Source organism: Felis catus, chromosome D3 (genome assembly GCF_018350175.1).
Source record: "Felis catus isolate Fca126 chromosome D3, F.catus_Fca126_mat1.0, whole genome shotgun sequence".
In the NCBI taxonomy this organism is placed as follows: Eukaryota; Metazoa; Chordata; class Mammalia; order Carnivora; family Felidae; genus Felis; species Felis catus.
Genome location: NC_058379.1, coordinates 93,299,356 through 93,325,499, shown reverse-complemented (window position 1 = coordinate 93,325,499; position 26,144 = coordinate 93,299,356). Strand labels below are relative to the sequence as shown.

The following is a 26,144-nucleotide window of genomic DNA, read 5'->3' as shown; positions in this document are numbered from 1 at the left end:
TGCTCAGAAAGACGGATAATAGTAAGCGCTGGTGAGGATGTGGAGAAGTTGGAGCCTCACGTATTCCTGGCGGGGGTGTAAGGTGTCACCGCTCCTGTGGAAAAACAGGTGGCGGGTCCTCAGGAAGTCCGACCCCGCTGTGCCACCCGAGGCGTGCACCCAGGAGAAACGAACGCACACGTCCACACGAAACCTTGAACGTGAACGTCTGCAGCAGCCTCCTCCTTCTCGAAAGAGCCAAACGGTGGAGAGGCCCACGGCGAACGCACAAAGCAGATGAGGAAGCCCCGAGGAAAAGGAATCAGGTCTCATTCACCTAAGGATGAGTCGTGGGATTCATCGGAGTCACAGATGCCCGTCCGTCACCACAGGGCCCATGTTACGTGGCTCCGGGTGTCAGGCGCGTCCAGAAGAGGCCTTTACGGAGACCGAAAGGAGGTGACGGGCTGCCTGGGGCCGCGTGTGGGGGCTGGTGAGCAGCCTCTGACGGCGACGGGTTACTTTCTGGGTTGACGGGCGGATGGACCGAAAGCAGGGAACTGTGCACGCTTAATGTGCAAATGTCGTGGTCCATGACTCCTATGTCAGTGATGCATTGAAAGGGAGGAACTGAGGAGCTGGGCCCTCATCTCCGTCTGGGCATGGCCGTGGAAGGGAAGCGTGTCCGTGACCCAGCAGGTTAGGGAAATGGTTGAATAACACGGAAGTGCTTTCCTGCTTCCTGCCCTTGGGATCTGCCCCCCCCCCCCCCCCCCCGCCCTAGGCAGAGTGTCTAGCGCCCTCTGCTGGGCGCGCCCTCTGCTGGGCGCGCCCTCTGCTGGGCGCGCCCTCTGCTGGGCGCGCCCTCTGCTGGGCGCGCCCTCTGCTGGGCGCGCCCTCTGCTGGGCGCGCCCTCTGCTGGGCGCGCCCTCTGCTGGGCGCGCCCTCTGCTGGGCGCGCCCTCTGCTGGGCGCGCCCTCTGCTGGGCGCGCCCTCTGCTGGGCGCGCCCTCTACTTCGATTGTCCTCTACTGGGAGCGCCCTCTAGTGGGAGCGCCCTCAGCAGTTGGTGCCCAGGGGCTTCAGGGCGGGGCGGGGCGGGGGAGCACTGATGGTGGTCTTGGTCTGCAAAGGAGCAAACAGAAGCCCGACTGCTTTTTTCTTCCTCTGCTTGGTACTCACTGCTTTGTGAAACTGCTCTCCACCACGCACAGATGTTCTCGGGGCCACATGCCTCTGTCCTCTGATGGCTCCTTTTCCAGCAGCCACACCCTGATCGCAGCTGCATGGAGCGGGGGCAGCGTGCACAAATCTGTTTTCCCGGGAACGTCTCCCGTGGGATGGTTCACCCGCGGCCTCCCCCTTCCGCTGAGTCACCAGTAGGGAGAGCAAACACCTTCCTCGGGGCTGTATCTGTCCTGCCTCGGCAGCATGTTCAATCCCACACCTTTGTTACAGAAGCTCTGGTGAGAAGCCACGCTAACCGTTACCAGAACCACACGGCAGCAAAGCTGGGACGCGGCGAAACAGTCCCTGAACCTTACAGCATGGGCTTGATTTTACTCACTAGTTAAGGGGGCAGAGAGCGCGCTGCCCACTGCACAGGCTGCTGGCATCTTCCTGGCACGGACACGGCTGGGACGGGGCCATCTTGGGCTCACCGTGGCTGGGCGTTTGGGCCCGTTCCCTGACCAGGTGGCCTCGGTGAGCCTGCTCATCTGGCTTTGTTCCCGAGCACTCAGCTCTTGGTGACACTGGACCGAGTGTTCGGTGGGGTTCCTGCAAGGCCTCACCTTTCCAGGTGAGGCACTTCTGTTCCTGGAACGACTCTCCAACAGCAGGCAGTGAGCAGGCCCGTGGAGGCCGGCGTCCCGGACGGCTCACGGCGCACCTGCTGCCGGTGGGCCCGGACCCACCCGAGTGTCTGCTCGCGGAGGCACGGGACAGGTAGATGAATTTGAAGGTCGTCATTTCAGAATTTACAAAATGGCTTATCTTGATCTCAGTTTTTCAGTTCTGGATATCTTTGCTTCTATGGGGCGTGAGTAAGGTCATGTAAAGCTTCTAGCAGATTCTCATGGCAGGAATATCTCTGAGTATTTGACACAGCCAGAAACGTCAGGCTTCAGTGACAGGTAAATGCTTCCATGGCGTCGCTCCTGTTATAACCAGATCTCGCTTTGGTCTGCGAGGACAGCCTGCGGGAAGGAAGTCGGTCCTTGCTCCCTCTCAGGAGCTGTGCTCCTGTACGACCCACGGTCCCAGGGGGAGAGGGCAGCCTGGGACCTCTCCCGCTGCTTCCTACCCTCATCTGCCCCCACTTAATGTGGGACGCTGTCCCCGCCAGCAGTCACCCCCCCCGCCCCCCCGCCGGCCCCCACCAGCCCCCACTCTTCTTTCTGTGTCTGTGGGCTTGCCCAGTAGGGACATTTCACAGTGGCGGAATGACACGGTATGGCTTCCTTCACTCAGCATCATGTTTTCAGGGCGCATTGCCACCTGTGTCCGCAGTTCACTGCTCTTCATGGTGGACCATACTTTAGCATGTGGATACGTCACGTCTGTTCATCCAGTCGTCAGTGGGTGGACATTTGGGTTGTTTGCACATTTGAGCTATTATCAGTCGCACTGCCACGAACATTTGTGTCAAGCTGATGTGGGGACATAGGTTTTCTTTTCCCTTGAGCATATCTAGGAGTCAAATTGCTGAGTTGTGGGGCGCCTAGGGGTTGAGCATGCGACTCGATTTCGGCTCAGGTCATGATCTCACGGTGCATGAGACCGAGTCCCACATCGGGCTCTGCGCTGACAGCACAGAGCCTGGTTGGGATTCTCTCTCTCCCTCTCTCTGCCCCTCCCTCTCTTCTCAAAGTAAATTAAAAAACGTTTAAAAAATTGCTGAGTTGGATAGTTCTTTTTTTAAAAGTTACTATTCATTTATTATAATTTTAAGGGCACTAGGAAAGAAACTAGATATTTGGCACATAGGAATATGACCCCACCGTCATACGGGAATCCTGTTTAGGGTTTAGAGGACCCACCAGACTGTGTTCCAAAGCGGCTGTCCCATTTTACCTTCTCCTAATTTTAGGAAGCGGTCTGACTTTGCAAGGCTGCTCGGGGCTGACAGGTTAACGTGTCCCGTGACCGGCACCTGCCACCAGGCAGGCAGAGATGCTCTCAGGGGTCCGGCTGGCCCGGAGTTTAGACAGTACTCAGGTGTGGATACGTGAGAACAGGCCTGCCTGGGCCGTCCCGTCTTCTCGCACCGCGCACAGGGCAGAGGGCGGCCTGACGTGGCCTGGCTGTCACCCTGGCTGTCCGACGACCTGTGGGCTGCACCGAAGGCCAGTCTTCGGTCTCCTCTCCGGCAGCTTCTGCTGGATTCCCAGAGCACCTCCAGCGCGGCACCTTTGAAACGGACTTAGTCTCGCGTCCACGAAACCAGCTCCTCCTGCAGTGTTTTCTGGGCTGGCTGCCGGCTGCTCCCTGAAGTGACGCCCTGTTTCCTCCTCGGAAGAAGACCATCTGGCTGGACACGAACTTTCGCCACCTCTCCTGGGGCTGCGGCGTGGCTCTGGGAGTCGGCCGTCACCCCCGGATGGTGAATGGACGTGCCGGGTGGAAATTCTCCCGGGCGTTGCGTTCTCTCCCCTCCCTGCGGGTGGGAGAGGAGGCGCCAAGCAAATGAGGGCCAGCCCCAGGGGACAGCCGAGACCGTCCGAAGACGTGGGTACCGGTTCCTGGGTAGAGGACCCCGGTGGGCGTGCCATCATCACCCCCGTGACTCACGTACACGTGCGTACGTGGTCCTGCAGTTCCCGTGAGCGACTGGATTCCGGGGCCTCCTCTGTTGCAGGTCAGTCTTTTCCGTAACTAACGTGCCGTCTTGCTGAAGCGCATCCGCGTGCCTGCGGCCACGGAGGCTGAAGACGTGGACTCATCCCACGTCCCCCGCCCCCGATGCTGCACACCCTCCTTACTCATTGACAGAGAGAACTGCCTCAAGGTGGTCCCTACGAGGCCAGCTCGTGGGTACGTTCAGCGTGGCTCTTGGGTTTTGTCCACGTGATGCTTTACCGGGCCGTGACCAGGCGGGCGTCACATCCGGACAAGGCCCGGGCACCTGCAGCTCTGCGCCGGCCTGGTGCCCCCGGCGCCACAGGCGTGGACGGTGTGCGGTCGCAGTCGTGGCGCCACCTCTGGTGGGGCCGCCTCCCGTGGCCTGTTCGCTCCTCGACTTCCTGGCGTGTGGTCTGCTCCGTGTGGCCGACGGACAGCTGTCCCTGCCTTCCAGGCTAGAGCACAGCCTTCTAGGAGACTCGGAAGCCGCCGGGGGGGAGAGCAGGGGCTCTTACCGCCTGTCCTGGAGCCGCTCCCCCGGGCCCCCCGCTCCTGCCCTCCCTCAGTCCACGGCCAACCCCGCACCGTACTGTTTGCCCTGGGGTGGGGTCCTGCGTGTTCAGCTCCGCAGATCCAGGTCTGGCCAGTGACTTCCTCGTTTCCACCCCAGCCCGCGGCCGGAGTGAGGGGGTCCCCGCCCGGCTCTCGGGTTCCCGGGCCCGGGTCCCACCCTCCCCGGACGGCACCTTCCTAACGGGGCTCGCCGTCCCTGGTCTTCCACCTCCATCCACCTTCCCCGGCTGCCACAGCGGTGCTTCGGGGATCCGGATCCGACGGTGTGGCTCAGTGGGAAGGCCCCGGGCCCGTGCCTGGCCTGCCGCTTTGCCTTTGTTCCTCCTGCCGCCGGGAGCCTGGCACGCCCTGGGGCTGAGGAGCTGCCTACGGAGGCCCGTCCTCCTCCGTGGACCCGTTCTGTGATGCACACGGAGCCTTTCCCTAAAGACTCACGCCCCATCTTGCTCCTCAGACAGACTCGACCGAACTCCGTTGTTTCCGCAGTACCCATCCCAACCCCCCCCCCCCCCACCTCCGAGCTCCCTGCCCCAGACTCCTCCAGGGTGGGAGCTCCGCTCACACACCGCGCTCCTCAGGGGAACGCCGGTGACACTCAGGGCTTGTGCCATGCAGAGGGGCCAGTCCTCACACTGCTTTCCTCGGGCGCCCCTGGCGCTTAAAATTAAAATGACTGAAAAACAGGGGCTCTTGGGTGGCTCAGTCGGTTAAGCATCCGACTTCGGCTCGGGTCACGATCTCACGGTCCGTGGGTTCCAGCCCCGCGTCGGGCTCTGTGCTGACAGCTCAGAGCCTGGAGCCTGCTTGGGATTCTGTGTCTCCCTCTCTCAGCCTCTCCCCCGCTCACTCTCTCTCTCTCAAAAATAATAAAATACACATTAAAAATTTTTTAAAAAGTCACTGAAAAACGTGTCTGTAAAGCTCCGATTTCTTTTGGATTTATTAGTATAGTAATTACAAGTACATAGTCAATCAAAACAAAATAAACAAATTATAAAATTTTTCAAGTAATGAATGTCAATGATTACTAAACACAGTAACCAGGAGTGTGCTCATTACTGAGATGGATGGACAGCCTTCTCCCTGTCGGCTACATATTCGTGGTTGGAAAATCCCGTTGCTGGGACAGGACAGAGCCGTCTTTCCAGACGTGAACACTGAGACGCCTCACCTGATCCGTAGGGATGAAGGGGCGCGGCCCAGGCCATGACACCCCGCCACGGAACCCTTTGAATCATATGCAGGTGATCCAGGCGGACGCGCCCTCGTGGCCGACGTGCCGTCCTGTCCTCCCCCAGCCTCGCTGGAGGCAAAGCTTTGGGAACCACCAGACTTGCAGGTTTCTTGTCTACACAGCAGCACCGCCCAGGGTTGAACGCTGACAACCGTATCGCCGTCGAGCCTCGGTGGCCGAGGTGATTGTTTTCACGCCTGGGGATGCGCGTCCTCGGAGGCAGAGGTGAGTGAGGACCCTTTGTGGCGAAGGTTCGCGGGCACCTTCCCGGCACAGCCGTTTCGGGAGCGGAGTCAGCGGCCAAGATGCTGGTTACTCAGGACCCCCCCACCCCAGCTGGGCTGGTGCCAAAGTGGCTCATTAACTTGGCTCCGGGTGCGTCCGTGGCTCAGGGCAGCCCGTGGCCACTGAGCCCTTTGTGGGTCTCTGCGTGTGGCCGTCAGAGCACAGCCACCAGTGCCTCCCTTCTGCCACTCGTGTCTGTTGTTCAAAGATGTCCCCCCCGTCCCTCCCCCCTGCGTGGATCCTAAATGAGAAACCCGGAGAATAGGAGTCGCGATCTGCCGCCCGTCAGAGGGAAGGGGCTCCCCGCGCCCTCTGCCCCCGCCGGCCCCTTCTTGCCTTTTGAGAAAACTCTCCCACGATGGCCGCGTGTCCGGCCTGGAGCCATGGCCGGAAACAGAGACACGGGGTTCAAAGGTTCCAAGTCACTGAAGGAGCAGCCACCCGAGGGCAGTGCCGGAAGGTCACGGAACCGGCCTCCGGGCTCAGCTCGGAGGGGGCTGGTGAGCGGGAAGAGGCCCATCGTGGCCCCTGGAGGGACAGTCCCAGCTCAGGCCGCAGGACCGTGACAGCTGTGCAGACACGGCAGGAGGGAGGAAACCACAAAGGGGACTCCACGCGGGTGTCTCAGGAGCCGTGGCCCAAGGGCCGTCAATGGCGGTTCCTGCGGCCAGGTTGCCTGCCCAGGGTGGGGGGCATCCTCCATGAGGCCTGGGGACGGGGGTCTCCCTGAGGCCAGAGGACCTAGGAGCGGCAGGCGAGGGGGCTGCTGCCTCATTGTGGCAGCGAGGGGTTAGGTCAGGACCAAGGCTGTGGTGGGGGGGGAATGGGGTACCAGGGGGCCACCTGATGATGTCACTGAGGGATGACAGAGGCCTTGAGGAGGGCACACATGAAGGGGACGAAGGACTTAAAACGGGCATGACCTGAAGGTGGGGAAGGGTTTCAGACTTTTAACCCTTTCCAGGACGTCCGCAGGAAGGGGGCCAGTGACCCCGCAGGGTGCGCAGGGGTGTTGGGGGGTGCCACCCAGAGGGCGTAGCCAAAGCCCCGGAGTGAATGGGGGTCGCGGAGGATGACTGAGCAGGGGCTCGAACACAGGGTCTGGTGGGGAGGTGAAGGGAGAGAAGTCTTCGTCTGGTAGGAGAGACCGAGAGCCGGGAGCGAGCCAGGACGGTCGGGGCGCGGGGCCGCGGGGCCGGCGACGGCGGGGTCCCCACAGCAGGGGCTCAGGTAAGCCTGAGACACCATCCCCGGGCAGGCGAGGGCAGAGCAGAGGCCAGGGGCGGACGTGGGCACAGCCAGGGCAGATCCTCCAGGACTGGATGCAGAAGGCAGGGGCGGGAGGTTCTGTGGCGTGTGTGCGTGGCGCCCAGAGTTGTTCCCGGGGCGAGGAGAAGCCAGGAGGGCAGCGGAAGGCAGAGTCGGGGCTGAGACGCGGACCTGGGCTCCTGTCTGCGTGCGCAGTATCTGACGCCGTGAGAACGGCTGATGTGCATGAATGAATGGGGGGTTCAATTTAGATTTCGTTGTGCAAAAGATATTTTTTTTCTTTTTTCTTTTTCTTTTTTTTTTTTGAGACAGAGGCAGAGAGAGAGAGAGGGACGGGGCAGAGAGGCAGAGGGAGAAGGAGACGGAGAATCCCAAGCGGGTTCCGCGCTCAGCACAGAGTCCGACGCGGGGCTGGATCCCACGACCCTGGGGTCATGACCTGAGCTGAAATCAAGAGTCGGCCTCGCCAACTGAGCACGCAGACCGGCCCCCCACCCCTGCCGAATCTCACAGACAACCCCACCCACCCTCACTGGTGCAGTTCTGTTCCCCTTCTTACGATTCAGGTTCATACGTGTGTTCTCCATTAACTCCCCTAGGCCAGCTTTTGTGAGAAGTTTGCAGGAAAGAAAGGGATTGGTGGACGAGCCACGGTTTAACCAGAATCGCTCATTAACCAGGACGGCTCATTAATGGGCAGGAGCCACAGCACACTTCGACTCTCGTAATTAAACCAAATTGACCTGAAATTCCTTTGCCTAAATTTGGTCCGGCTCCCGGGACCTCTTGTCCCCGTGGGGCAGAAGTAGAGCAGGGACTTAATAACATTTTACCCTGAATGGGAATTTTCATCACGGGCAGCACACCCACGTGAGGGGGTCGGGTTTTTGCCGAGCGCAAGGTGCAGGCTGTGCGGGGCCGTGACCGGGGTCTTGGCGGCACAGATCGGATGCTCTCCTCTCTGGACGGAGGCCTCCGCCCGAGAGAACGAGAGAACGAGGAAATCTCAGGTTGGGAATTCCTGAGTAGGTACCTGAAGGGCTGCATGAGGCCATCAGTTGTCATTGTCTCCGCCGGTAGGAGGCCTCACGGGGAGTGTTCGGCGGTGTGGGGAGAGAAACAGCGCATCCCTCTTTAATTCCCTTTAACTTCTCCACCGTTTTGGGGGGATGTGGGTGCTTGACTTCATCCCCGCATCTCCTCTGACGTGGGGTGGGTTTCGTGTAGGTGGTTGGTCTGGGAGTCGAGGAGTCATTGCTCTGTCTCGGGAAGATGAAACCAGGAAAAATGGTGCGGGGAGAGCTCAGCTTCCCCTCCTCACCGACAGGGCAAGTCTGTGACATTATTCGATTGGAGAAAATGCCAGTTGCTTGTCAGGGGTCGGATGCAATATCTATTTTGTAGGATTGCGTTTATTTCGTGACATCAATCCCAATCTGATAAGCAAATTATGATTTCTCTGGGATTTGGAAATGGCGTTATTGCGCTATACCCGTAATGATGTCGTGTCCGTGTGCCAGGTCCAGAGGGGAGTGGTCACCATGCTGGAAGACATAAAGAAGGCCGTGTTTTGAGGGCAGAGTTGGATTTTGTTTTTATGCATCTGGAGTTACACTGGATGAAGAAATCGATTGGAAGTACTTCAAACTAGACATTCCTGACTCATTCCTGGACCTCGTCGAACTTCTCTGCACTTCAAATGATACTGATGTCTTCCTACCTATTTCTAGAGCAAATTGAGAAATACCTCAGTACTTTCTCACGTGGCCAACCACGGGAGAACGTTATTCCATTGAGGCTGAATTTTGTGGCGAATCAAAGCTGGCTTCCTCAGAGGGCAAATCTTTAAAGAGATTTTTTAAAATTGTGAAGTAAATATCACGTTGTATATCACTGATGGAAAGCCTCCTCAGATGTGTTTTACGTTTCCCTGTCGTTTGTGAAAGAGACTGTGGGATAGTCGGGTGTTTTCAGGATGGCTGTGGCCTCCTCTGGGGGGTGGGTGCTGGCTGGTGGGAGCATGGGAGCAACGTTCTGCAGCCCGGGGTACCGGCCTCCGAGCGTCGCCCAGGCTGCTGGCGTTCCGGTCATCACGGCCGATTCCCGTGGCCGCGCAGCCGGGCGAGCGTGGCCGCCGCAGGCAGACTGGTGGAGGCCGGGTGCTGTGCCTGAGTCACGGGGTCCGAGACGGGTGGCTGGTGGCTCGTGCAGGAGGAGGAGCCCGAGGGCGCCTCGGGGGTGACCCGAGGTTGTTAGCATGTCCCACGCGGCCCGCATTTCCAGGCCGGGGCCGCTTATCCTCAGCTGACAGCTTTTGTCTCCACCCTGTAGAAATGGGAAGTTGGGGTGCGGCGGTCGGCGGCCCTGCCCTCCAGCGTCTCCCTTCTCCGGTTCGTACCGCGATCAGCTGTGTCATTCGGAACAACCCATTTCGGTGTTGGACGCAGAGTCCTGGCAGGGACGGTTGGGCTCCTCCAGCCACTCCACACACACACCGCCGTTTGCAGATGCTAGTTTGGAAATTCCCGCGGAGGCGGATGTGCTGATTTTTCGAACCGCCAGACCTCGCGGCTTTGCAGCGGCCTGTTGGCCGCCGTGCGGCGGGAAGGCTCCAGGAACGGCCCGGACGGCTTGCGGGAGCCAACGGAGACAGAGGGGATGCAGGTGGTTACCTGGAACTGCCCAAGTGCCAGCCGTTCCGGAGGCGGCGGGGGCTCTGGCGCAGACAGACAGACGGGAGGAGCACAGCCCAGGGCGGCCCTGGGCAGGAAGACGCTAGCGTGACGGGGGAGGGGAGGCAGAGGGCGGTGTGCCTGGCGCGCGTGCAGGAACCTGGACGACGACCCCGGGCTCGCTTGGAATGGCTTTGAGGTCTGCCGCCCCCGTGGGGCGCTGGCAGGAGCGGGGAAGCCCCGAGAGCCCGGTCGAGTGCCGGCGGCACAGCCCGAGGAGAGGAAAGCCTCCAGGAGCCGGCCCTCTGGCCCCAAGGGATTGGGGGGGGGGGCCCGAGGAGAGAGAGCGCCTGTTGGGAGACGGAGGCCCATGCCTTTCGGGGGTGGGAGCAGCCCGCCCCCCACACTGTTCGCTCTGCCGGCAGAAGGCTGGCTCGCGAGGTTCTGGAAACGGCGAGGTGCACCTGGCGGAGCAAAAGGGGCGCCAGCAGGATGGCAGGCGTGTCCGCAGAAGCAGCTGGCAGAGCGCGGTCCGCGCCGCAGCCCTGGCCTGGACTCTCCCGCCTTCACACGGGGGCCCCGTCCGAGGAGAACACAGCGCACCCCCGCACCCCCCCCCCCTCGGCGGAGGCTCTCCTGCGCTGTCCGCTGTTTTCCTTTTGCTTCCTGCCCTCCTCCCTCCCCTCCTCCCTCCCTCCCCTCCTCCCTCTCCCCTCCCTCCCCTCCTCCCTCTCCCCTCCTCCCTCTCCCCTCCCTCCCCTCCTCCCTCTCCCCTCCCTCCCCTCCTCCCTCTCCCCTCCCTCCCCTCCTCCCTTCCCTCCTCCCTCTCCCCTCCCTCCCTTCCCTCCTCCCTCTCCCCTCCCTCCCTCCCCTCCTCCCTCTCCCCTCCCTCCCTCCCCTCCTCCCTCCCCTCCTCCCTCCCCTCCCTTCCTCCCTCCCCTCCTCCCTCCCTCCCTCCCTCCTCTCCTCCCTCCCCTCCTCCCTCCCTCCCTCCCTCCCCTCCTCCCTCCCTCCCTCCCTCCCTCCCCTCCTCCCTACCTCCCTTCCTTCCCTCCTCCCTCCCTTCCTTCCCTCCTCCCTTGTTTCCTTCCTTCCTTTCTTTCTTTCCTTCATATAATTTATTGTCAACTTGGTTTCCATCCAACACCCAGTGCTCATCTCAACAGGTGCCCTTCTCGATGCCCATCACCCACCCTCCCCTGCCTCCCACCCCCCATCAGCCCTCAGTTTGTTCTCTGCATTTAATATTCTCTTATGGTTTGCCTCCCTCTCTGTAGCGATTTTCCCCCTCCCCCTCCCCCCTGGTCTTCTGTTAAGTTTCTCAGGGTCCACCTCTGAGTGAAAACATCTGGTATCCGTTTTTCTCTGCCTGACTTATTTCACTTAGCATAACACCCTCCAGTTCCATCCACGTTGCTACAAGAGCCAGATTTCATTCTTTCTCGTCGCCAAGTAGTATTCCATTGTGTATATAAACCACATCTTCTTGACCCGTTCGTCAGTTGATGGACATTCAGGCTCTTTCCATACTTGGGCTCTTGTTGAAAGTGCTGCTCTAAACATTGGGGTACAAGGGCCCCTACGCGTCGGCACCCCTGGATCCCTTGGGTGAGTTCCTAGCAGTGCTGTTGCTGGGTCACAGGGCCGCGCAGTCTGTTTTGAACAATGTCACCCTCCGGGCTGGAACACCACGGCCAGGCCTTGGGGAGCTGAGGCGCAAACACGGTGTCTTTAGGGCCGGGTTCTCAACCTCCTCGTGCTGGCAAGTCTGGGGCTGGTGAAGCTGTGGACCCCCTTGCGGGAGAGGACGTTGCCACGCGCAAAATAAAAGACATAGGCATGCAAAGGAAACAAGCTTTACGGACACACAATCGTCGACAGTAAAATTGGAAATTTTGGAAGCAAGTTGGTATACGCAGTGGGTCCTATAAAAACACCATGTGCGCTTTGAATTAATGATGTTTCGACAAGACCCAGCAGCCAGCCCCGCGACACCTTCATGTAGCGGTAAGGGTGCGAAGTCACCCGCTGTAAACGCTCTGCTATGACCCCAGCTGCAGAGACAGACCTGGGGTGTCCTCCTCGGACACAATCACGGACCCCTAGATGTGTGCGATCTCAGCCGGAGGCTGGGGAACAGGAGGACAAATCGCCCTGACCCCACAGCACCGTCTGGGCTGTTTGGGAAGCAGACCCGGCGAGCGAGGTGGGGGGACTGTGAGCTGAGGCAGAAGCCACGCTCTGAGCGGACGTCTGTGGGGAGGGAGGGCGGGAGGAAGAGCTGGCCTGCGTGGGGGTCCTGTGCTGGGCTGGACGGCCCGGTTCGAGAGCCCCCTGAGCCCAGCCGGGGGCTGGGAGCGGCCCCGGGGACGGCGTGCGGTGGGGCCGTCAGGGCCCGGGTCGGGTCGGGTCGGCTGGGAGGCACGGCCCTGCACCTGCCCGTGGCGCGCCCGCTGCCCCGGCGGCTCCGGAGGACCCTGGGCGGCAGGCTGGGGGCTCCTGGCCGAGGGACAGGTAGAAGGCGTAAGTGTCAGGTCCTGGACGGCCGCGACTGCCCACCGTGGGGAGTCGCCCGGCGGCACAGTGGGAAAGGGCGCTCGTGGCCCCGCCACGTGTGGATGGCTGGTTGCTCTCGTGGGCACTTTCCAAGCCTGGCTCCAGGGCCCCCTGTGCTTAATCCCCATTTTCCAAGAAAAACGTACCTGCTTCGTGTTTGCATCTTTGGGGCTCCCGGCTGCGATGCGCACAGAAGCTCGTGCTGCGGCGTCAGCAGCAGGTTGGAAGGACCAGCCCTACTGGAGGGTTGTGAATCTTAATACGCGCTCCTGAAGCCACGACTGAGATGCTCAGTGAAGGAACTTCGGGGACCACGTGGGTCAGGCAGTGCGGGCTGCCCGCCGCCCCCGCCCGGCTCGCGTGCCCACGCTTCCTGCCCAAGGAGGCCGGGGGCCAGAGGTCAGGGTGCCCACGCGCCTGGCGGGTGAGGACCCTCCTCCGGGCCCTCCCGGACCCCTTGTGGTAACCGCTGGGGCCTCACGTGGCAGACGGGGTGAGGGGTTCCCCTGGGGTCTCCGGTAGGAGGTGCTAATCCCCTCAGACCCCAGTCACCTCCAAAGAGCCACCCCTGACGACACCACCCGGGAGGCCGGGTTTCGGGGTAGGACTTCGGGGCACGCGGCGCCTCCGTGGGAAAGCGACGCCCTTGTCCGTGACCGACCCGATCTGGCGTCGGCGGCGGGCTGGCCACGTCCCTGTGGCACACGTGCCACGTGTCCCGTCACGTCCCGGGAGGCAGAGACCCGGGGCTGCAGGGGGGGGCCGCACGCAGAGTCCGGACCCTGAACCGTGCGCAGAAACACCCCTGGCGGCCTTTCCCTCCCGCCCCGCCCGGGGCGGCGCGGCGGTTTCCATCTCTGCCTGAAAAAGCCCCAAACGCTGCAGATCCGGAGGTGGAGGAAAACGTTTCTCTGGCTGCTTTCTGCGAGTATCTGTTCTGATTGTAGGGTTGTTTGGAAACACTTACTGGCTTCGGTTTAGGAATGTTTTGGGCAAGTATCTGTCTTGTTGCAGCAAATAATCGTTAAAAATGAGGCTTCCCTTTGCCACAATTCCCAGCCCTGGCTCTGCATCATGCCAGCCTGGAGTTGTTTCCAGAAGGCCTTGGAGTAGTGTCAGCAGGATGGGGCAGTGCAGGGGGAGGTGGGGCAGTCGGGGGGGGGGGGGGTTGGGGCAGTACGGGGGTGGGGTAGTAGGGGGTGGGGCAGTAGGGGGGCAGCGGTGGAAGGGGGGTTGGGGCAGTGGGGGGGGTGGGGCAGTGGGGGGGTGGGGCAGCAGCGGGGGGGGGGTGGTTGGGGCAGTAGGGGGGCAGCGGCGGAAGGGGGGTTGGGGCAGTGGGGGGGTGGGACAGTGGGGGGGGGTGGGGCAGTGGGGGGGTGGGGCAGCAGCGGGGGTGGGGGTGGTTGGGGCAGTGGGGGGGGCAGCGGTGGAAGGGTGTTGGGGCAGTGGGGGGGTTGGGGCAGTGGCGGGGTGGGGCAGTGGGGGGGTGCCGGGCAGCACCGAGGACCGGGGGCAGCAGGAGAGGATCACGGGAAACTGTCCGGACAACACTTTCCTTACAACTGTGGGCCCGTAAGTGCTAAATACGTTGGGCTCCGATTTGCCGGTTTTGTGGGTGCCCCATCTCACTGAACCGTGTTTTTCTTTTTTTCCAGTGTCACCTTCTGGTTCCTAGAAATAACGACGTTTTAAGTCGCAAATAGGCAAGGGTTCATCCGTTTTCAAAACGTGGGAGCTGGGGCAAATCAGAGTGACCAGGCTTCTTGGCAAGGTAGGCCGCTCAGTTCTTGGATGTGAGAATATCTAACCAGAGTCCTACTTGTCCTCAGAAGCAATGAAAGTTTGATGAATACGCAGTGGAACAGTTAATGAAGTGGGCTGATATTGTGTTTTAGAGCCATCCAATTAAATATTTATTAATTTAGACTTTGAATGTTTGAAGTGTTGAGAGAAAGATGGGCTCGTCTAGTTCATCAGGAAACACGGCGGCTGGGCGGCTTCTGTGCACGTGGTAGAGATGGAAAAATGGACGTTCTGAGGTTTATTTAGCTAATTGTATCTGTATTTACGTCACCAGTTGTTCCAAAAAAGGACTCGAAGTTTCACCTAAGAGAACCACACGTTAAAGAGAGCACGACAGGGGCGCCTGGGTGGCTCCACCGGTTACGTGTCTGACTCTTGATTTCAGCTCAGGTCACCATCTCGAGGCTCGCGGCTCAAGCCCCGACTCGGGCTCTGCGCTGACAGCTCGGAGCCTGCTGGGGATCCTCTCTCCCTCTGTCCCTCCCCCACGCTCTCTCCTGGGCACACACGCTCTCTCCCTTCAAATAAAAATAAATAAAAAAGCAAAAAACACAACGACGCTATCAGTACAGCAGGAGGTAGAGGCAGAATTGGAAGGGGTGACGGGAGGCCAGGTTGTCCTCAGAGGTGCCACGGGGTCCCACAGATGCTAAGGCCCCAGGGGCGCTGGCCGTGAGCCCCGCCAGCCTCCACAAATCACACGCGCTCTTTCCCAGGACTCACCTGCAGCTGGAGCGCTACCTGTGTGATGAGGCGGCCTCGTCCTCGGCCTGCCCTCCATCGGGTCCGTGCGTCTCCATGCGGGACCACGGCGGCTCCCGCTTGCCACGTGACCGGTTCGTGCCAGTGCGGGTGTCGGAGGGGGGCAGTGCCTCGTCCTCAAAAAGAAGGCACCGTGTGTTTTCTGTTGAATGTTTTTCACACGTGGCATCTCTAAAAGACCACACAGCGACGTGGCTCCTACAGCTCGTTTCTGGGGGGCTGGGCAGGGACCACCCGTTTCACCGAGCGGCCTGGGTCGGGATGGTTCCCGCCAGCCCTGTCCGGGAGCCGCTGGGTACTGTCTTCGTTGGGCCTTTTCCCCAAGTCCCGATGGGATAACCCATCCGCGGCCCTGTGCCCACGACGCAAACGCTACCATCCGTCTGTTTCTGGGTGAATGTATGTTGTTGGGAACACAATACGCAAGGGTATACACCTCGCGTATATCATTAGGAATCTGATGTGAGCTAAATTAAACAATACATTCCTGTTTTAGCTTCTCAGCCCAAATGTAATAATCATGCAATAATCAAGTGGATTACAGAATTGTGCACATTTTCCAACATCTTTAGAGCACTCCACAGTTTATTTGCTGAAGAAACGAACTCTATTTACGACATGCCCTTAAAGTTTTTAATATTTGCATATGAAGAGTGAAAAGATACCTTATTTTCTGTGAAGTCATAGCCTCTTAAATTTTACTGTCCATCCACACTCAATTGGAAGCAGGAGTATGTCATTAGGAACCATAAGTGCATATTTTTAGATAATCTTGCACTTTTGAGACAATCATTTTCTCAGGTTGTATGTGTTATATTGGAATTATAAGAACGTCTAAATTAAAAAATAAATCTGCGGCTCAGGAACCGTCTCTTCATTATGTCTCGCGTGTGTGCACATTGTCGGTACCCCGCTAACTAATAATAATAATAATGATAATAATAATGTAGCAATGTTCAGCCTCCATCTGGCCACACGTTCTGCATATACAGTAATTGTAGGAACATAGCGTTCCTTGCGTGATGTGCCGTGCCGGGAAAGAGTGTGCCATCATCATGGAATCAGAGTTAACGGCAGGAAGGGGACCTCTCTGATCGGCCCCCCCAAGCCCCTCTATACACCTCTTAAATGCACCTCATTATGAATTCATTTTAAGCTTCATTGAGCCCCAGAAATTAATTTGACATAAATTTCATCGTAAGGCTCTGGAAACTTTAATTTCAAAGGTAATGTTAAAGTAGAATTTGTTTCTGTTGGAAACACTTAGCACGGACGGATCAGAAATAGAGGGGCATGTGCCAGTGACGAACGTCTCTCTGAGGCGGCCCCGACTCGGCACACGGTTGACTTTGCGTGACTTTTCCGCCCTTGTTTCTGAAGCTCCCAGGGCTTCTGACACAGGGCCTCCTGCCGCACCTGCCAGCCCGGTCCTGGCCCCAGGCCACACCTGCCAGCCCGCAGGGCCAAGGACACAAAGGCCGGCTGTCTGGGGCTGTGAACACTCGCGCCCCTGGCCTGTGGGTTCCGGGCTTGTCCGCAGCGTGAGCGCGGACTTTCCTCTTCACGGTCAACAGCCTCTTAGTGCGAGAGCTCCGGCACGTCCGGGGCCGTCACATCTTCCCGTTCTGTTGGGGGGCCTTTCGCCCTCGGTCTCGTCCCCACTCTCCACACCGTCACCCTTTCCTGACGGCCCCCAGGAGTGTCCCCGCTGACGTCGCTCCTTACTCAGCAGCAGCACGGCCACCTCCCTCCTCCCAGCCTGTGCCGTCTGCCCTTGGACGGGAACTCGGTAACTCGCAGGCCCACATCACAGTCTTGTCTGCCTGCCCGTCCCACGTCTAGGTCTCACTCTCACATCGGCTTCTTTGTTTGGTTACTTCCTGTCCTCCCTCTACAGCCCTGGGGCCACAGGGACCCTGTAACTTCCCTGGGAAAGGGGAACACGGCTTTCACTGTCCTGGGAGTAGGACGGCGATGGGGAGGCCAGGGCAGCCTCCCCCAGGTGACAGGGTCGGGATCCCGGGCAGAGAGTCTTCCCGGGGCCTCTGCTGGTGCTGTCTTACCCAGGGACGGTCACCGTCTGGTGCGACCCTAGTGCCTGGGCTGGGGGGGGAAGTGTTCAGGGCGCCTGCCCCCCCCAGCCCCACTCGCAGCCTGTCACCGACGGCCCCAGGGGGAGTCAGGAGGAGAAAGGAGGGTACAGAGCACTGTCTCGCCTCTCTGGTCCACGGGTTCCCGCCCCCTCCTGCCCCAGGCACCACCCACACCTGTCCCAGGTGTCACAGACGCGTCCTTGTCGAGGTCGACGTCCAGTCATGCTGGCCACCTGGCTCTCCCGAGGCGCGTCCATGCTGCAGCCGAGGGCCAGCCGATGGCTCATGGTGTTCCCCTGGGACTCTCTCTTCCAGAATACTCTGTAGTACTCGGAATACCCCGAGACATGATAGCACCACGTGTGCTCATGGGAGCACCTGATGTGATTAGTAGGTCTCGCTCCGCTCACTCCTCCAGCCCGTCTGTGTGCAGGGCCCTTCAGGGGAGGCGTGCAGAGGCGCGCGCGGGGACAGGTGCAGCAGAGGGGGACCCGAGCGGACCAGCCCAGCTCCCAGCCGCGTCTCCACTTCCCGCCCGGCTCACGGCTCACGCTCTCCTCGTCAAGGGGCGGCAAACACTTTCATAAAGGCTTTGGCGTCGTTAAAGGGCCGCCACAGAGCTGCTCTGTGTGATGCATCTTGAGGGTCCTTCCTGGTGCCCCAGGAGGGTGGGCGGCTGGTGGGATGCAGGGGAGAGGCCGGTGAGAGGGTTGGGGGCTGGCGTCGGGTTCACAGAGAAGAGTCTGGGAAGGCGGGGCTTTGTCTGGGGTCAAGCCCAATGGGGTTAGACTTTTTAAACTGCAAAACTATAAAGATATACAGATAAGAGTAGAGAAAAAAAAGAATAAAAAGGAAAACTGTTCTACAATCTGGAGATAGCGACTCCTAACACTTTGATGTATTTCCGTTTGGACTTTTCCTGTGCAGACAATACTCTTTCAAATAAAAAGGGTCATGTCGTACAGCACTATTTTATTTGCTTCCTTTAAAAAACATTTCTGTGACCAAAGACCTCTTTCAATTCGGTACATGCCAATTTTTAATATGGCCCCAAACTCAATTCAATAGCATAGTTATCTGTTCATAATTTTCTTACTGGTGTAAAATCCGACATAAGGATATAATGTATGAAATAAAGACAGAAGTAGCCTTTTTCTTAATACATGTAAAATTCTCCCCAGTATTGTTTATCTTTTCATGCTTTTTTTGTTTTGTTTTGTTTCATTTTCTGTAATGTGCATCATTTCTGGTTTTGTTGTCCCACTTAGAAAGTTCTTCTCCTATGCTTGTGAAGAGACCTCGAAAGTCCTACAGAGTAGGTGAGTAGGTGAAGTAGGTGAAATGAATTGTGCTCCTGTTGGTCTGGGGTGCAAAGGTCAGGTGCGGGCCTGAGCGGTATGGGGAGTGGACCAGCTGGAGGGGGCAGGGAAGGGACAACAGCCACCAGGGAAGGGACAACAGCCACCAGGGAAGGGACAACAGCTTGGAGAGGGGAAGGGACAGTGCGTTTGCCCAGTGGGTTGGGGGAAGGGGCAGGCTGCAGGGCTCTAGGGTGATGGTCTGAGGTCACTCAGGGCAACGGAATGGCCAGGACAACGTTGCCTTAATGCCTTGTGCCGTCGTCCTTGACCTTCAGACGCAGCAGATCCCCACTGAGGAGCTTCTACTGGACGGGAAGAGAGTCTGAGAGGTGGTTTCACAATTTTACACAATTTTACGCAACGGAATGGCCAGGACAACGTTGCCTTAATGCCTTGTGCCGTCGTCCTTGACCTTCAGACGCAGCAGATCCCCACTGAGGAGCTTCTACTGGACGGGAAGAGAGTCTGAGAGGTGGTTTCACAATTTTACACAACTTTATTTATTGATGAGAGGTGGTTTCACAACAATTTTACACAACTTTATTTATTGAATTATTTTTTCTAAGTAGGCTTCACACCTGGTGTATAGTCCAATGTGGGGCTTGAACTCATGGCCCTGAGATTAAGACTGGAGCTGAGGTCAAGAGTTGGATGCTTAACCCACTGAGCCACCCAGGCGCCCCTGATTTTACCCCACTTGAAAACCAGATTCATCATGTACATTCTAGATCTGTTTTATCTGTGAGCTACATTGTATCAGAAACTATTAACAAAATTTCACTTTGATAATATGTAGCTGAGTGATGTTAAGACTGGGGCACAATGATGGACATTATCAAAACGTATTTCCTCTACTTTTTAGTACGGAAAGTATCTTTTAAATAGTTTTTTAAAACTATTTATTTATTTATTTATTTATTTATTTATTTATTTATTTATTTTTGAGACAGAGAGAGACAGAGCATGAGCAGGGGAGGGGCAGAGAGAGAGGGAGACACAGAATCCGAAGCAGGCTCCAGGCTCTGAGCTGTCAGCACAGAGCCCAATGTGGGGCTTGAACTCACGGACTGTGAGATCATGACCTGAACTGAAACCAAGAGTCAGATGCTTAACCGACTGAGCCACCCAGACGCCCCAGTACGGAAAGTATCTTGTAAATTCAGTTCATATCATAAAATCCCAGTATTCTGTAAGAAAAGATGTGATAGTGTGGCAGGAATTAAGGGGAATGTTACATCAAAATCAGATTGGAACTTATATTTTAGTTTTTTGGAGTTCTGTATTACTTGAGTGTCTGCTTGTAGACAAACTATAAATACACTCATCAAGTGCTTTATTACCATCGCAGATAGAAACACCTTGAAAGGACACATCAGGTACAAAAAAAAATGAGTGGATGGAAAAAGAAACCTCTTCTTTAAATAGGGTACCCTCCTGGATCTCCTATGTTGTGTCATTAAGCACAATTTGCAGTATGTGGCATGGAGGTGCTGAACTACGGGAGGCAGAGAGGTTAGCATCATAAAGTAATAGCGAGGAACAGACTCATTAACGATGGAAAAGAACCAGCAGGTAATTGGGTCCATCCCCTGGGCCTATGCGCCTGGTTCTCCCAGGGCCTGTTTCAGGGCTTTATTTAGCCGACTTGGAAAACTCTGTTCTCCTCGGAAGACAATTAAATACACAACCTGCCTTTCCCAAGGAAAGGTTCCCCGATGTTCGGGAGGGTTTTTACTTTAGCGATTCCTTGCTGCTACGGTGATAGAACTTTCCTAGTTATTATTTATTTTAAGCAAGTCAACATCAGTACTAATCAGCTAAGTTTTACTTTTCTTTCCCCTGAATTCAATTGAATGGCGATGTCCAGACATCGTTGAAACGCATGGGACTGGATGGGACGCTGCTCCTGACTTGGTGGCAGTGACGGGCGCGGAGCACCGTCTGGGCTGGGCGCCTCCTCGCTCCACGCGCCCCGGGGAGCCCCTTTGTCCCCTCGCGTCCTGTTTTCTCCACGCAGAGTTTTTATATTTTAAATAATCTCTATTCGGTTGTATGCATTCACATGTGCCTTTCTGATTTCTGGCTAAAGTTGCAACGTTTGCTTTGCGTCTCCCTAATTTACGTGACCCTAAAACATCACGTCACACGCTGCTCAGCCCTCACCAGTCCTCCTGGTGCGAACAGGCCTGGCCCCCACTTTCTCTCACCCTGAGAAACCTTCTCTTGTTCTCTGTCTTCCCTGGGTTGGACTGTACAGGGTCTTGAGAATTAAAAAAAGATCCTTTTAACTTTCAGGTCCCGAGGTCAGTGGAGAACCTGTGACATGTCCGTGCACAGGCCCCGATACCCTTCCATCAGGCCACGGAGCCCAAGCTTCCTCAGGACCCCCAGCGCCTTGGCGGGACGGACACGCGGTGGACTTCACGGAGCCACTGAGGACCGTGTGGTGGCCGTGGGGAGGTTCCCCCTCAGCTCCAGGCCTGTGGCTAAGCTTGCTGCTGCTGCTCTGAGCTTGAATTTCTTTCTGAGCATCTCAGGTGTCTCTTATGTCTCTGTTCACCCCGTACCACACCGTGTTGCACATCTGTGAGCACAGGGACCGGGCAGGGACTGACCTTGCACTTCAGTCTGGCACAGGGATACGCAGTCTGAATCTCCTGGTTGCTGTGGGCTGGTGGGTAGAGGAGGGAAATGGTGTTTTGATGTCACACGAGGCAATTCTTGTCTCCCTTTCCCAAGCCCTCAGCTTGTGCATGCACACACACACACACGTGCACACACACACAGATAAGCCCACACGAGTCTGTGCCCTGAACCACTCTCTGCACATCCTTCATCTGGAGCCCTGGGCAGCCTGGGGAGGCCCCTCTTCCAGGCCCCTGCAGGGCCACCCTTCCCCGGGGAAGGCCAGGCAGCCCCATGAGCTAGCGAGGGCCAGTGGGGCCGGGCCCAGGTCTGGGGCCTTGAAGGCCACTGACCCGGGGACGACGGGGCGTCGAATATGCCAGGGTCCGGGTGCCTGCAGACCGGTGAGGTAGCATGGTTGTCCTCCCGCATTAGAGTGTCCCTGGGGACACGGCTTGAACGGTCCTCTCCGCAGAGGGTGGAACCAGACCGCGTGGGTGGTTTGATGGCCACACGCTCAAATTATTTTTTATGTCGGCGATCGTCACGCACGTGGATCGATGCCAGGTTCGAGCGCAGTGGAGACGCTCAGGTGCACAGAGGGTGCGCATCTTGAGTGAGGTCACCCACCGGCAGGCTGGTGTGTGGTCTGAACACAGGCAGTCTGCGTTTGGAGCCTGCCTTCCGACCGACGTGTCCCAGACAGTCCTGCACATTGCTGGCGGTGAGATGAGGCGGGAGTCGTTCACGTGGGCGAGCGGCCCGGAGCTGGAGAGGGAGGTTAGTGGAGGGGTGGGGTGGGAGGTGCAGCGTCACGGAGCAGGGAGCGTGCTGGCGCGGAGGCCAGAGGAAGGAGGCTCTGGGACGCCCGTCGCATTGCTGGTTTGGGCACCTGCGTGCACCTTGGAGGCACCTCCGGAATGGAACAGCCTGCCGACCCAGCACTCTGCTGAAAGGCCTTATTTGGATGGGCCAGAGGATGGGGGGCCTCACGTGACGTCACATCCTCAGTGAGGAAGTGAACGTTCTCCAGGGGCGCCGACCCCACGGCCTGTGATGGGCTTGCTCGTGTGTTGCGTGTGCTTTTGCTGCGCAACCTGTGCTCCCGGAGCCCTCGGTCTAACCCTCTCCCGCTGAGTATTCACTATTTTGTTGGACGTCCTTCTCCCTCCCAGACTATGTTTCCTGAGGATGCATCTGTGCCCGACTTTCTCATCTTTGTCCTCAGCACACACGGGCTGCCTGACGGGCTCGCTCATTTAGTGGCGGGTGAGCCTGAGAAATGTTTCCAGACCTGACGTTAGGCGAAAGGCTGGAAGCGGGCCTGGCATTTGTGGGTCACGGAAACCAGATCTGGGCGAGGACACCGGCACCGTTTATAATCACCCCCGGCGCTGGAGCGTCAAGAATCCACATTGCAGCAAGTACGGAACGAACCATTTTGGAGGAATGTTGAGCAGGTAATAAAAATGAGTTATAGACCTGATCGCCCACCCTTCAACTTTCGCACCACGAAGAGCCTCGCAATTTTGTTTCAAAACAGTCAAGGGCTTCTTTGTGATACTTTCCTGCAGGTTTAATTGCAGTGATATTTCAGTGCCAAGGAGAGTAATTTGCAGCATGAAAATGGCATTTGATTTGCAATCCCTTACGTTTTAAAACCTCTGCATAAAAGTGAGCATTTGGTAGGGGTACTGGTGGAATTGTCATTTCCTGCTTAACTTCCAAAGAAACTGAAGTCGAGTGTCTATGTTAACGTTTATAAAATTTTAAGAGTGACTCCCGTGTTGCGTACTTAGCCTCAGTGCTCTGCTGTGTGTGTGTCTGCTGGTCTCCGTCCCCCAGAGCGGGTCCCGCGCACCTGCGCCCCACGCCCCCAACACAGACAAAGGCACTCAGGGCATACAGAACTTGCGATTGAAGACCGTTCATTTTAGTAGAAAAAGTATTTTTTGTTAATACCAAAAGTCCCAGGCACACTCTGAATACTGTAAAGGTGATGGTATTCGGCAGTTAGAGAAAACGATCTTCGTGCAAATGGCTGGTCTGGAGGGCTGGGAAGCCTCATGTGAGAAAACGCATCCCCGTTCCTTCTCACACGTCTCTGTCCAGCGAGCAGGTGGTTTTACACTTGGCTCTGTGGGGCAGCTGGGCCTGGGTCGTGCTGTGCGTCCCTGGGGCACCGAGGACCTTTATTAAGGCCCCGAAGACCATGCAAGGAGGAGCCTAATTGAAGAGTTGAGTCTCCCATCCGATTCTAGCCCTGGGGGGCCTCCGGCTCTGCAGACAGCAAGAGACCCCAGACCCCAAAACCCCAGAGAGAGGAGGGAGCTGGTCCGCAAGGACAGCGACATAGCAGCTTCGGAGCGGCAGAACCCCCGAGTGTGGACGCCGACGCCCAGATAGGACCTGGAGTCTAGACGGTGCCTTGGGGATGCCCAGAGGAGGGACACCGGTAGAGGTGGAAAGGCCATCTCCCCAGGCAGAGGCTGATTCCAGGACATGGTTCTCGTCCCGAGCAGAACCTCTGATGCAGGAAAGTGAGGCAGGTTCCAAGGATGGTGACCAGCCCCTGGTGGCTCACCCATCTGGAGCATCGGACTCGGGTACTTAGAAGAGCACTGACTGGTCAACATCAGAAATCTTGAGACAAGCCTTACCAGGAACTTTTTGAACAATAACACCAAAAATAAAACAGAGATGGACGGGACGAGGGCAAACGTCTGGTGATGCACCAAAGCTCACCGTCCCCTCCCGGCTGGCGGCTGCTGCCCCCCCCCCCCCGCAGGCCGACCCCGCGTCCAGGTGGGGCCACTGACACGACCCTGCTCGTCCTCGATGCTGAGGACAGTGGCAGTGACGTGAACTCAGTGGGAATGGGAGTGGTATGCTCTAGACCCTGGGGGCCTCCTGGGTCCCAGACCCCCCCACGGCATCCCGTTCAGCGCTTTGAACTTAACTGTGAGGGGGCACATCTGGGGACTTCATGGAGGAGGTTTAAGTCTGACAACCAAAGAACAAATGAGAAGTCCGAGCAGACTTGATGCTTATGGGACTCGGTTAAGTCTTCGCTCCCACGTTTGTGGAGTATTTTATTCGGTTTCTGCTTCCCTGAAAAACACGTTAGCCGCTTTCCACCACCTCACACCGTCTCTGGGTGACGTCCTTGCTCCCGGAGCAGCGTCCTTCTCAGTTCGTGCTCAGAAAGCTTTGCGTGCTTTCGGCTTTTCTTTTCTGACCTTATTCTCTTTACGTTGGGCGCTTCTGTGCAACGCACGAACTCTCGTATCGGTCTGTAACTTCGATGAAGTCAGAGAGGTGTTCTCACTCCCACCACAGGACGCATCGTGAGCTGGGGGCAAGGAGAGAACGCTAGAAGGTTCTAGATGTTCTCCTTTTCCCCTCGTAGCTTCTGCTAAGAGAGCTTCTGCTCGGTGGAAAGGAGCTCCTTAGACAATCAGCCTGTGTCCTGGTGGGTCGGCCTCATGTGCCAACTTTCCTGTAACTTTCCCGTAACTTTAATGGTGTCAGTGGAATGTAGGACTATGCCCGCTGGGATTTTTTTAAGCTCCACATTGAACTATGTTTTCATTGAATACAATTACAAAAGAACATAATATCTCAAATTTTTGAGTCACAATCTTAGGCTTATTACTGTCAAAAAGCAATTACAAGCTATTTTTATGCAAAGCTCAAACATAAAATTAAAGACTCCGAAATGAAAGAGAAACATTTTTAACCGTACTATCCAGTGCTCACAACAGTATCTATGAGCCAAATGTGGAGCATAGAAAATATGCACATTCTGCAACCCATGGAGGGTGTTTACAGAGATAAACTGGAAGAATAATTTGGGCCAGCTGTTTGTAGTAACTTTATTTCTATGCTTGCTGATATATAAGTGCACAGAAGAGTCAGGAGAAAAGATTGTATTGAAATGTTTAAAATCTTGAAATAAACTGACTTCTTTTGAAGGCAGTTTTTAAAGCCAGAGACGGGACCGTTGGAGAACCAGTCTGAACACCCTGGGTGGGTGGACCGCAGCTCCGGAACGCTGGGCTCCGTGAGGCCTCGAGGACTCAGTGTAAGCTGGGGGTCACTGGGGCATCAGGGCAAGAGGGCCCAAGTCAGAAAAGGCCCGAGAAGTCTGAGCACTTGCAGGCTCCCACACACAGGCACTTGCCTCAAAGGTCAGGGAGCCCCGGTGGTCAGCAAACCCTGGGGGTCGGCAAACCCCGGGGGTCAGGGATCCCGGGTGGTCAGGCAGCAAAGGTCATGGTGCAGTTGCTTCCCGCAGAGGTAGGTGCCGTCCCCGCTGTGCTGACCGGGGCGGGGGGGGGGTGGGTTTGGGGCGGCTGAGGCCCTCACTGGGTCACCGGGTGAGTACGATGGGTGGACGGTGGTAGGTGGACCGTGACCGTCGCGGTGGGTCTTGTTTTGCTGCTGCTGAGTTCTAAAATCCCAAACTGCTGGTGGCTTTGCCTCTGAACACCTAGGTGCTCCCCGTGTCCTTGCGCGGACGTTTTGCTGGGGACACCTGTTTCTCCCGTGCTGCCCTGTGGTACCTGCCATCTCCTCTCACTGACCGTCAGATCCGGAGCCGGTGGTGCTGGTGGAAGAGGGCTTTCCTCGGGACTTCCGTTCCCAGAATCAACTCCACTGCAGGCAGCGGGCGCATCACTCAGGGTGTAGAGCCGTGGGGTGGAGGCCGCCCAGAGAGGCCAGACCCACGTCTTACGGAAGCTAAGGGTGAACTTACGGCTTCCTGGCAAGTTTGGTGAACTCTGTAGGGCCCTCTGTCCGAGGTCTGTCCCTTCTACGGGCCGGATGCAGATAGGCCACACTGGCAGCACAGCTCACCAAGGAGGCTTTTGGATTCACTTTTAGAACTTCAGGAAGTCTTTACCTCCTGATCTGATGAAACGTTTATGGCCCACTGTGCTGGGAAGCTACCCTTCAGGACACACGGCACCAGCCGGAACCAGAGGACAGCGTGTGTCTTCCCCAATTAGGAACAGAGGGTGTGGGGCGCAGGGAGCGTCTGTGGCCCCTTTGCTTGGCATGAGTCCCTTTTACTTTGCAAAGGTGGA

General features: G+C 57.3%; 1 long non-coding RNA gene across 1 annotated transcript; it reads left to right on the top strand.

Annotated features, from left to right (window-relative positions):
- Positions 1–13,936: 13,936 nt before the first annotated feature.
- LOC123381145 lies at positions 13,937–23,789 on the top strand. Its single transcript, XR_006587814.1, has 4 exons — positions 13,937–14,181; positions 18,337–18,387; positions 18,705–18,901; positions 20,725–23,789. It is a non-coding gene; the product is annotated as an uncharacterized LOC123381145 (long non-coding RNA).
- The last annotated feature ends 2,355 nt before the right edge of the window (positions 23,790–26,144 follow it).